Raw genomic sequence first — 13,755 nt, forward strand, 5'->3', positions numbered from 1 at the left:
TGTCTCTCAATATTTACCATCACTACAAGAAAATGGGGCTTTACTGGCGCACCCCATGGAGCGCCAATCAAGGTACCTTTTCACTAGCACTATTTTGTTTAGTGCCACCGAAAACATGCAATTCACTGGTAGATGTAAATTGCTCTAGTAAAACCTTTACTGATGAGTCTTTTACTGGCGCTCTAGTAAAAATTGAATTTCTTGTAGTGTATTCAAGAGATGGAGATGATTATGTGTAACTTCCTTTGACATAATGATGAGAATTACAAGCCTCATCATCTTTTAAGTTGGGAGCAGGTGTGTGCAAACCTAAAATGTAAAGGGGCTTTAGGATTGAGAGCCTCAAAAATACTAATAGAGCAGCATTAGCCAAACTAGCATGAAAAATCTGTCAGAACCAAAGTAGTCTTTGGATCTCCTTAATGAATCAAATATATGCATAAAGAATCATTGTGGTCCCAAAGAAATGCCAAGCAGTATCCCATGAATGGAGGGGAGTCAGATGTGGGGCCCCCTTAGTAGCGGGAGTATATTGGAAGGTAGGGATGAAAGAGCAACTGAATTCTGGTTTGTCCATAGATGAGTCGGGGTCCTCTTATACTTCAATTGCCTTCAAGTTCTCAGCAGGTTATGTACGACAATGTGTTTCATCAATATAAGAGAGGCTATTGATGTTAACTATCACCCATGCATGAAATTAGTTGATGTCAGAGTACCCCAGCAGGTCATAAGGGAGGTGGAAGAGCAAACATGGCAACCCGGGAATAGTGATGGAATTTTATGGAAAGCAAAAGAAGGTTTCTCAATGAAAAGCACATGGAATCGTATCATAAGGGAAGGGCAAAAATATGACTCATTTAAAAAATGTGTGGCACAAAAAAGCCCCACCAAGAGCGGCCATCACTTTGAGATTGATACTTGAGAAAAAAGTGAAGAATCAGAGGAACATTTGTTACTAAAGTGTTCATGGATGGTGCAAGTGTAAAAAAAATCAATTTTTTTGTGAAAAATTGGAAGCCTCGAACTAGTATGAAGAAAGACTTAAAAAAGTGAGCAGGTTGGAAGTTTAAAAACAAAAGGTTCCAAGAAAGCAGAAACATATCATTCTACGTAATCATGTGGTGTGTATGGAAGGAAAAGAATGTAGCAATTTTTGGGGACAACCAAATCTCAATGACAAATGGAGAAGAATATAATCCATGTAGTGCGAGAACAAGTGATGTGTATTCTTGAGAACTCTACTCACCGATAATCATACGATAAACTTTTTATCACTTTAATCATTCACGAGAACATGTAAAGTGAATACACATATATTTAGTACAAAAAAGACATAATCATTAAATAAATAACTAATAGAAGAGTTAAAATCACAAGACAGTTTTACACTGCCGAAGACATAAAAGACAAGAGCGCTAAAGAAACATTAATTTTTCAAAAGATAATATCAAGTGTCAAATACACATAATAGCCACTATGGGCATACATATAAAAGATTTTACTAATGAAATGCTTAGATAAGCATGAAATGAAATATGCTATAAAACAAAGTGCAAAAGCACTGACAACATAAAGGCACAATACAAGCACAAAAGTGCATAATGGGACAATTCAAATAGCCAACAAAGGACAATACATGCAAAATATATATTTGTTTATTGAATATATGCTTAAAAAAATATAACCTTATACAAATTATGCAAGACAATTAATCATAAAATAACTCATGCAACTAAAACATATACAATGCAAAATGCATGAAAATATTTCAACAGCCATTTCTCATAAAAGTGCAAATGAGTTAAGAAAAATTACGAAGAGATTTTAAAAAATCTCATACGTTATAATGAATGAATTTTGCAAATTAAAACACTAGTTTGACCATCACAAACAATCACCTTACTAGACTTTCAAACCTCAAACTTTAAGTATATCATCTACTAGAACAAGAGCATAATTACAAATCATCTCTATAACCATGCACAGACAATACAGGGCTCCTGACAATACAAATTAAGAGATCAATTACAAATGTCAACAATAATCATCTTTGTGACCACGCACAAACAATATAGGGCTCTTTGACAATACAAAACAACTACAATCAACAAAAGGTGCACGCAACTCACCTTACAAATGATTATAAAGTTGTAAACAACATCAGTTTCAATGGGTGCATATACCTCACCACATTGATAATCTAAAATATCTTATAAACAACATTAGTTTCAGCAGGTTCATATACCTTACCACACTGATAAATGTCTCTTGTCCATATATAATGACACTTAGATGAGCGGCATAACAAGGAGCAGACACTCGAGGTATGAAAGCTTGTAATATAAACACACTAATGTTATTAATAAAAATATCAATTTCAACAATCTTTATGAGTGATATAACACTCACAAATCCAAAGATTAAACAACTGTCAGTTAGAGCTAAACCAAAAGTTGACAATCAAATATGACATAAAACGAGGTGCATACAACTCACCTCAACAAACATCTCTAAATAAATAACGAGGTCAAGCAAAATGATGCATCATATAAAAAGGCAATACATACTCACATAATTTAATTTTCAAATAGGTGAGTTTATATCAAATATCTGATTTGAGAAAACAAGTTTCAAATCAAGTCCAATAAAGTTAGGTAAAAACCTTATAAAAATTTATACAATCATATGCACAAAAATATGTCAATTGATGCAATGATGATATGCAATACATGATTTCTTGTGATAATTTTTCATAATCTTGAATAAGCAAATAACAAGTCATGCCTAATATAAGCCCTCTAATATGATATGCAATGATGATAGAATTATAAGGATTGACAATCTTTCAAAAGGACTATAAATCCACCAATGAGCAACAAGTGCATTAAGCTCATCCAATACACAAAATCAATAAGTCTCTTTAAAGAGTTGAGAATAAATATGATAAGATGTTAGATCTGAATCATAAGTCTACTATGAGACAATTGAAAGCAAGCATATAAAAATTCATAAAGATAGAAATAACATACATAATCATCTCTAATTGTGAACCCACATGTCATACAAGAAATTTTATCTTAACACAACAAATATGAAATTTCTAAGAAGCATGAAACAAAAATATCAAAGTGTAAGAGAGAATCCACACAAATCAACCACTTAAGGGTATACAACATACATAAAAATGTAAAATATTAGTGAGGAAATGACAAGAATCTACTAAGATAAGGATACAATCCATAATAGAGAAGCACATTTAATATTTTTAAAATATGCATTTGAATACTTGATGACAAGCCACGCTTATGTTATTCAGTACTCATAAAAATTAGTTGAGGCACATACCAAGAATTTCGCAAGTCATTAGTTTGAAAATAATCTTACTTAATAAGATATTTAGAGCCAATTCAATCAACCATACATGGAACAACACATTTATATGATAATAGAGAGACTTTTATGAGAGTATAATATCTTGGTCTCATAATTAAAAACTAACCTAAAGAGGCATCACAGTATATTAACCATCCAAGATAGTCCATGTATATGCATACGTTAATAGACATCAAACATGAAATTTAATATTTTTCAAAACATGAACACATATAGGATTTCAAGAAATCATATATCATTGCAAAATATATATTTTTACTACGAATTCATAATTCAAAATATATATTTCATATATCAAAAGATAACAATCTCCACATATTCTAATTTTAAAAGAAAAACATTTAATTTTAACATAACCTATTTAGAAAAGTCATCTACCATTTATAAAGATAGAACGACAAAGATATACACTCCGGAATATGAAATATGGTGTAAGTTTTATGAAATGATATTTTTGATAAAAATGTTTGTGAAAGCCAGACACCAAATAATAAAAATTGGCTCACACTAGGGTGAGATCCGCGTCGAACTCAGAGAACGGAAGAAGAAACTTTGTACTCCACAGAATGACAAGCTTTATTGCCTTTAAAATAAAAATAAATGAAAATAACTAACTATTACAATGTGTTACCCTGTTGCAGAGGGCTCAAAAAGAATAATTAATGGCCTTATACAAACCCAAATTAATGAATTAAATAAATCTAATCTAAAAGAAAAGAGAAAAAGGGTTTTCAGTGCTTGAGCTCTAGTCCCTTTAATCTTCATTGCTTCCCTTTGAATGCTTTAATTGAACTAACAGGCTACTAGTATTTCCTTGAAGGCGCTTCTGAGGGCTTGAAGAACCTTTTGATAGGACCTTTTGGGGACCTTAGAGGGCTCTTTAGGGATACTTTTGAGAGCATATCACACGTTCAACTACTTTCTTGCAAAACAAAAACACAAAATAAGCAGAACCAAACAAAGAAACAATATCAAATTCTAATATTTCAAGCAAGAAAAGCAATAAACTAATCTTTACAAGCTATAACTAACATCTAACAAACTCAATAACAAACTAAATAACCAACTAACTAAATTAATAACAACTATGAATCAATTTAACTAGATTGAAAATAAACTAAACAACTACTTATTAAAACAAGAAAATTATAGATTTAATTTAACTAAACTACACTTAATGAAAATTAAGTGAATATGAACTAAAACACTTTTTAATTCTAATTCAAGAAACCATGAAATCTAAACTAACTAATTGAATTGAACTAATAAGTTGTACTACTTCTACGTAAAGACAAAAGATTAATTCAAGTAAATTACTTAGAAACAAAGATTAACCTAATCTAAATAATTTAAGTACTGATTTGATAATGCTAATTACTAATGCTGAAATTATGAATCTAACTAACTGGTAAAAAAAATGTGAGATGCATAATGAATTATTCATAAAACTAAATATTCAAAACAATCTAAAGAAACAAAGACATGGAATCAAATAAGTTAACTAATTAATATTAACTAACCAAAATTTATTTGTGGAATCATTATGCTAACTAATGAATGAAATACAAAACCAGAATGTAAGCTACACAAAAATCTATTTCTAAAATGACTTACATGCAATACTAAACTGCTTGACTCAAGCACACAAACTAGACTCACGCACGTTGCATCTCATGCTTTACCTAATGATGTGATTGTGACTTGCTCACATTCACATGTTCAGTCCAGCATAAAAAAAATGTTATTCCCAATACCAGTCAACTGAACTACATATCACACGTAATCCCTGAATCATGAGGGAACTTTGAAGCACCGCCATATACCAGGGTTCGTGCACTATATAAATTTTGATTTCTGCAGATTATAAAACCTTGATTCACATCTGAAATCAAAACTGCAGATCCTGAGCACGCCCATAAATGTGGATATCAGAGCGCATGATCTAACAAGAGTATGTTGATCTGCATGATTTATAAAAATCATGTTGAACAACATAATCCCGTGTTGACGTGAATAGGATTTGGCCAACCGGTTAGGCCCTAATTGGTGTGAGTTTTATGAAAACCCTTTTTAAAACAATATTTTTAATTAAAATCCAGTGAAAGCCAGACACCAAAAATATAAAACCGGCTCGCACGAGTGGTGGAGTCCAGGTCGAACTCGGGGAATAGAAAATACTCGTATTCAAACACACAATCTAAACTATGCTTTATTGCCAAAATGAAAAGAATTCTTTAAATAATTAACTAACTACGGGAGTACGGCCCTACGCAGAGGGCTTAAACAAAATAAATAAATGTTTTTATTACAGACCCAATTAATAAAATAAAATAAAATAAAATCCTAATCTAAAAAGAAAAGAAAAGGCTTTAGTGCTTCGAGTCTTCTTGTCCCTTTTTGAGGTAATGTATGTTTTCTTGAACTTTTGCTTTTCTGAGGGCACTTTTGAGGGCTTGAGGGGACCTGAGAGGGTACTTTTAGGGCACGAAAAGGTTCCACCGCACGTCCAAATGCTTTCCTGCAAGAATCAAAATACAACTGCAGCCGCAACAATACAAAACTAAACGAAATCTAATGTAACCATAACTACACTAGAAGACGAAATACTCTAACTAACTAACAAATTAAGAATCAACTATATAATCACTAATGGAATTTTAACTTAATTAAACAAACATAAAACTATGGAGCAATTTAACTCTAATTTACTAAACTATAAGAAATCTTACACTAACTAAACTAATCTATGAAACAAGTTAGCCCTGACATTTAGTCTGATGTACACCATCTAACACATTCTCTTAAAACTCAATTATCTAACTACCCACTAAATCACAAACTATACTAATCTATTTATCTATTGACTGAATTCTAATAGAAATAAATTACTAACAAGCATCATCAACTTAAGTCAGCTACAGTACTAGAACTTGCCCATGTCAACATGTAATATAATAGCTGAGAAATGTGAGGTAGGGCTGACTATTAATAACAAATATCAAAGCATAATACTTAGTCAAATAAACTATATAAGGCTAAATGAAAACTAAGAATAAACAATGACTCAAGTAACACAAAACGTTGACCTAAAGGATGGGAGCACGCTAACAAGAAACAAAGCAACAGATGCTAGCAAAAAAAAACACTACACTTATATACAAAATGAATGAACTTAAATTAACATGCAGTGACAGGAAAAATAAATAAATCACTAAAAAACACAAAACAAAACGAATGAATAAAACTTTATAAAATGCAGCTATAGTAAAAAAAAAACTGATCAGAAAATATAAAACGTTGTAACAAAAACTAATAGAACATGCGGAACAGAAAAACGCTGAACAGTTTAACCTATACAAATTTAGCTAACCTATTGAATTAATTAACCTAACTGACCTACTGACTAACGATTAAACTACTTTCCTTATTGACATTGATTAACACACAAAGTAATAACACCTAACAATACCCATAAAACCCATACTCTACTACACTTAATAACCTATGCCTTAATATCAAACCAAACTAACCTTAGCTAATTCAAAACAGAAAATGATGCTAACTTAAATATTAAAAGACGTTGGTACCTACATGTCACAGATGTTGAAACAAAAGAAAAAGAAAGAAACACTGCTGAAAATATCACAAGACACTAAAGCTATAAACGAAATAGTATATGTTTTTTTTTTTCTGATTCCCTTTTTTTTTTGTTTTCAGATGATGATAGATCTATATGCACGATGCAGAGATGCACAAACTGAAATAAAATCATAGACTGCAATGCTGTAAACTACGTGAAGCTAAATGAGACAAGAAGAGGAGCAAACCGAGATTTGTTTGCGAAGAAGGGTTTGAGGAGAGGAAGATGGAGATTCCAGCTGCGTGCACACGATCCCGATGAAGAGGAAGAGGCTGCCGATGAAGATGGGGTTCGAGGCTTGATGAAACAGAGGGGGAAAGAGAAGAAGGTGAGAAGAAGAGAAATCGGCAATAGAGGGAGAGAGCAAGGGAGAGAAAGAAGAGAGAGGCAAGATGGAGGGGGTGTGAGGGCTGCTGGAAAAACATCTTCTCCAGCCCTATTAACCTTATTTATAATCCCTAATTAGGTTAAAACAGGTTTTTTCAAAAAGAATCCAAAGATTTTCGCTAATTTCCAAAACAAGGTCTCTTCTGAAAAACATGTTTTTCTAAAAATCCAAACTTAATAAACTAACTAAAATTTAGCTAATACAAGCCTAAACTAATTGAACTATATTTAAGAAAATCTAAATCTAATAAAAATACTAAAACTGTAGGAAAAGCTTTAAAAAACTCAATTTTTTGATAAAATTCAATTCAATGTGGTTTCTCAAAACTAACGATAAAAATGGGTTTTTAAAGCGATTTTAACATGGATCATGCATAAATAACGATTAATAAAATGCAAATATTATGCATGATCAAATACCCCCATGCTTATCGTTTGCTAATCCTCGAGCAAACTGAAGCAAAAACAAAAATACTAAACTAGACAAAATAAAAACCTAACTCACTTTCGTAGGAATCACGGTTGCATTTAGCATATGCAACAAGCCCTTTCAACCCCTGGGTTACCCCAGTGGACGAGTAAGGTCTCATGAGGGTTTACAGTGATGCTACCCACAAACATCTCTATCAAGTATGCATAAAAACATAAGGCATTAGGCAATTAAGGAGTTTGTTTTCACAAATATTTCATGCCATTGCATTATCAAAACATGATTAGAGTCTTCTACCTACCACCACAGAATAAAATATTTTCTTTCACTTTTCTAAATAGCATAATCATTTATGTTTCATCCTCAGAAATTCAAATACATACATATTATTATTTACTTCTCCTCACTCATATGTGTTCTACACAGGTTTTCTCAATATTTGCTTTTAAGCAATGAACTTTTCTCTTTTACGCTCTTTTCTTTTTCTTGATTTTCAATTTTTCTCATTTTTCATTTTTTTCTGAGCACTATACCCAATTTCTAGTTTCGTGACCCGTGTAACGAGCTTTGGGTCAGTGACTCCCAGGCTAGACGACCTTAGGGCACCAGATACAAAGTATCCCTCAGACTTAATTGCTCGAGTCACTAGACCTTTAATTTTCTATAGTTTACGTATAGTCTACTTCTCTGTCATGTGCAATGTCAATATCTATTAGGTTCTCTATAAAGTCTATGTAACGAGCTTTCGGGCCGATGGCTCCCAAACCAGATGGCTTTAGGGCACCAGGTGTAAACACCCCTCAGGCTCTACTTGCTCGAACAAAATAGGCCACAGATATCAACGTAGACAAAGAATTGACTTCCTTCGTTATCCTTTTAAACATGGACTCAAACACTTCAACTTGTGTCTAAGCCCAGCTACTAGGGAGTACGAAGATATCAAACAACTAAACGTATGCTCATTTCACTTTTTGAGCTCTTTTGCAACGTTGTTCATTTGCTTAGTTTTCAAAAATAAAACTGTGCATATTCATACTTGTGATTCAAAATAAACTCTAACATGCATCCATAATCATTTCTTTGAAATCCACATAAACAACCATGGTTTTCTAGATTCGTGTTTGAAAAAGTTTTTCGTGGGGCCTAAAAATTCTCTAAAAACGTTAGATGTTGCAAAGCAGTCATATAAGTTCAAACTCATTACCTAAAAGCCTAATTTTTATGAGTTGACATAAAAATGCAAGTACAAAGACATGAAAAAAATTGGGTGTGCAAACTACACCCTCCCCCATGCTTGAATGACACTGTCCCAGTGGGACTCCCCCATGCTTATATGAAACTAAGGGACTGCATATGAAAACAAGATAATGGGGAGAAACGAGTAGAAGTCACCTGACATATGAATGCATGTCCTATGAATGCACAAGAATGGATACCTGATCTAACAATATACTCATGAGCTACAAGAAAGCAAAGCAAAATAACGAAAAACCATCTATGATATTTACTAGATCCTACTAAAAATACAACATACAAACCTGTGCTCCCCCTCATGCATCCACGAGGTTAATAGCCTCAATGTCTTGTTGCACCACCATATCAGAAATGTAGGGCTTCAGTCGCTGCCCATTAACTTTGAAAATGCTACCCGTTCGAGGGTCCAAAAGATCTACTGTTCCATGTGGAAAAACTCTATGGACTATGAATGGTCCATCCCATCTGGACTTCAGCTTCCCTGGAAAAAGATGGAGACGTGAATGATAAAGCCACACCTTTTGACCAGGCTCGAACTGCTTCCTCACAATATGTTGATCATGGAAATGCTTGGTTCGAGCCTTGTATATTTTGGCACTCTCGTAGGCTTCGTTGCGCAACTCCTCAAGCTCACTCAACTGCAACTTCCTCTCAGCTCCAGCTTGGACCATATCAAAATTGAACTTCTTGATAGCCCAATATGCCCTATGCTCCAATTCAACAGGAAGGTGGCATGGTTTCCCAAAAACCAATCGGTATGGGGACGTGCCAATTGGAGTCTTGAAAGCAGTCCTATAGACCCAAAGGGCATCATCTAGGCGCTGAGACCAGTCCTTGCGGTCTGGCCGGACCGTTTTTTCAAGAATTCGCTTGATCTCCCTATTGGAGACCTCGACTTGGCCACTAGTCTGTGGGTGGTACGGTGTGGCAATCCGATGATGTACCGAGTATTTCCTAAGTAAAGAAGCTACTTGTACATTACGAAAGTGCGTACCACCGTCACTAATGATCGCTCTAGGGACTCCAAACCGACTAAAAATGTTGTGCTTGATAAATCGGAGCACCTCCTTATGATCATTGGTTCGGGTGGCCACGGCCTCGACCCATTTGGAGACATAATCAACCGCCACTAGAATATAAATAAATCCGAACGAAGGCGGGAAAAGACCCATAAAATCAATGCCCCACACATCAAAAATCTCAACAATCAAAATAGAAATGAGGGGCATCATATCACGCTTGGTGATGCGTCCTGTCTGCTGACAGTGCAAACACCTCCTACAAAAATCATGGGCATCTCTATGCAGTGTCGGCCACCAAAATCTTGACTGGAGGACCTTCGCGGCGGTCTTCCGACTAGAAAATGGCCTCCACAAGCCAAGGAATGACAAAATGATAGAATGGAGTCATACTCCTCCTCGGGAACACACCTCCGAATCATCTGATCTGGGCATAATCGAAACAACTCTGGTTTCTCCCAAAAATAGTGCTTTACTTGCGAGAAAAATCGATCTCTCTCATTGCGGTTCCAGTGCGCAGGGTATTCTCCAGTCACCAAAAAGTTGATTATATGCGCAAACCAAGGCAGATGCTTGACATGAAAGAGCTGCTCATCCGAAAATGAATCATCAATCTGCCCCTGATCAGTGGATGTCTCCACTGTCAGTCTGGATAAATGATCTGCTACAAGATTCTCACATCCACTCTTATCTCGAATCTCGAGATCAAATTCTTGTAACAGAAGGATCCATCGAATGAGACGCGGTTTGGCATCCTTTTTACTCTTCAAATATCGCAATGCTGCATGATCTGAGTAAATGATGACCTTGGAGCCTAACAAATATGAGTGAAACTTCTCAAGAGCAAAAACTACGGCTAGTAATTCCTTCTCTGTGGTGGTATAATGCATTTGCGCATCAGAGAGGGTCCTACTAGCATAATAAATCACATGAGATCGTCGCTCAATCTTCTGACCGAGAATCGCTCCAACCGCGTAATCTGACGCGTCACACATAATCTCAAATGGCACTAACCACTCAAGAGATCGAAGAATAGGAGCAGTAGTCAGAGCCTCTTTTAGGGCCAAGAATGCCTTTAGACAGGCATCATCAAACAAAAAGGGTTGATCTTTTGTTAGCAGGTTGCACAACGGTCGAGAAATCTGGCTAAAGTCCTTAATTAACCTTCTATAAAAACATGCGTGCCCTAGAAATGATCGCACCTGCCGCACAGAGGTTGGTGGAGCTAATCTAGCAATGGTCTCCACTTTGGCCTTATCAACCTCGATCCCTTTCTCAGACACAATATGTCCAAGAACAATCCCTTGTCTCACCATGAAATGACTCTTTTCCCAACTAAGAACCAGATTTGTCTCTCTACAACGCTAAAGCACACGAGATAATTTTTGGAGACAATCGTCAAATGAAGAGCCATAGACCGAGAAATCATCCATGAAGATCTCAAGGACATCATCCATCATATGTGAGAAGATCGCCATCATGCACCGCTGAAATGTTGTCGGGGCATTGCAGAGCCCAAATGGCATTCTCCTATAAGCAAAAGTGCCATATGAACAGGTGAACGTCGTCTTCTCCTGGTCCTCGGGATGCACGGCCACCTGGTTGTATCCTGAATAACCATCCAGGAAACAAAAATATTGCTGGCCCGCGAGTTTCTCCAAGATCTGGTCGATGAACGGCAGAGGGAAGTGATCCTTCCTAGTTGCACTGTTCAACTTTCTATAATCTATGCATACTCGCCATCCCATGGTAGTCCTCATAGGGACACTTTCTCCTTTTTCATTCATCTCTACAGTGAGCCCAGACTTCTTGGGGACAACCTGGGTAGGGCTCACCCACGAACTGTCGGAGATGGGATAAATGATCCCAGCATCCAACCATTTGACTACCTCTTTCTTTACCACCTCCTTCATATGGGGATTTAGTCTCCTTTGCGCCTCTCTTAAGGGTTTATCCCCCTCATCCATGATAATCCGATGCATGCAAAAGGAGGGGTCTATCCCCTTCAGATCTGCCACCGACCATCCAATCGCCTCTTTGTGCTCGTGCAAGACTTGTAAAAGCTGACACTCCTGTGTGTCAGTTAGGTCTGCAGAAATAATGACGGGGAGAGTCTGGTCCTTGCCTAGGAAGGCATACTTGAGTGTGGTCGGTAAGGGCTTCAACTCAAGCTCAGGTGGACTCTCTATGGATGGTCGGACCGGCTTTTCTGCCAATTCAGGAAGCGGCTCGAAGTGTCAGATCCAACTCAGATCACCTGTCTGACTCTCTATCGACCCATGACAATCTTCTTCGAGTGATTCATCAACCTCCTCCTGAGGTGGATCACTGAATAACCAGGTATGCTCTGCTTCTACCAGGTCCTGAATGAAGTCGACCTCGAAAGAAGCCTCATCGCTGGCAGGTACCATCGCCGCATGAAAAATGTTCAGCCTCATCTTCCTATTGCCAAATGAGACATCCATCGCGTCTGTGCGGCAATTAATGCACGCATTGGCAGTGGCCAGAAAGGGGCATCCAAGAATGATGGGGGTCTGTCGCATATCATTAACTCCCTCCATATCTAAAATGATGAAGTCAATAGGGAAGTAGAAGTCCTCTACCTTGACTAGAACATCTTCCAGAATCCCTCGCGGGACCTTGATTGATCTATCTGCAAGCTGCAGGGTCATAGGTGTTGGCTTCATCTCCTTTAATCCAAATTTGTCATAAAAAAAAACCGGCAAGATATTGACACTTGCCCCAAGGTCGAGCAATGCACGCTCGACAGTGATGTCTCCTATGACACATGAAATAATTGGAGTCCCTGGGTCCTTAAGCTTTGGTGGGGTTTAATGCTGCAACACCGCACTCACCTGCTCAGTCAAGTGTATCTTCTTCGGCACTTGTGACTTTAACTTTTTTTTCTGCGTACAAAGCTCCTTTAGAAACTTTGCGTATGCAGGGACTTGCTGAATGGCATCAAGCAAGGGGAGGTTTATCTGGACGTGCTTGAATATCTCAAGCATCTCCTGCATGTTCACTCCATGCTTGCCTAATGACTTCGGTCTCTCTAGCGCCTCAAGAAAGGGGGCTTTGGGAGTATAGGGCTTTGAAAGCTTAGTTGGTAGAGCCCTCTCGCTTTCCTGAGGTGGAACGGTAGGGACAGACTGCTTCTCACTCGTTCTCTCTCTTTCTTCTGCAGCCTCCCTCGCCTGGTATTGCTTCTCATTCCTAAGGGTTATTACCGCTTGAGCCTGCTCTTGATGGGCATCTATCATGTGCAGGCCATGCATCGGCTCTTTACCCCTAGGGTTCACCACCGGTTGGCTAGGTAAAGCCCCCTCACTCCGCCTGCTAAGCGCCTCGGCGAGTTGTCCCATTTGCGTCTCAAGCTTCGCAATAGAATGTGTATGGGAGCTCAGATTTGCCTTGATATCCGAGAAGGCTTGCAGCATCTTGTCCTCAAAGGACTGGCTGGACGAAGGCTCCTGAGACTGGGGTTGATTATAAGTAGGTTGAGCTGAAGGGTAGCTAGTTCTCTGAAATCCAGGCGCATAACCGCCTTGCCTGGGTTGGCTTTGGGAAGGGTTGGGAGGTTGGGCTTGTGGATTTCTCCATGAAAATTTGGGATGGTTCCGCCAGCCCGGGTT

At 37.2% G+C, this 13,755-nt stretch overlaps 1 pseudogene; it reads right to left on the reverse strand.

Annotated features, from left to right (window-relative positions):
* Positions 1-12,206: 12,206 nt before the first annotated feature.
* LOC149848675 (uncharacterized) lies at positions 12,207-13,140 on the reverse strand (annotated as a pseudogene).
* Positions 13,141-13,755: the final 615 nt, after the last annotated feature.

This window comes from Nuphar pumila, chromosome 1 (genome assembly GCF_984573655.1).
Source record: "Nuphar pumila chromosome 1, dmNupPumi1.hap1.1, whole genome shotgun sequence".
Taxonomy (NCBI): Eukaryota; Viridiplantae; Streptophyta; class Magnoliopsida; order Nymphaeales; family Nymphaeaceae; genus Nuphar; species Nuphar pumila.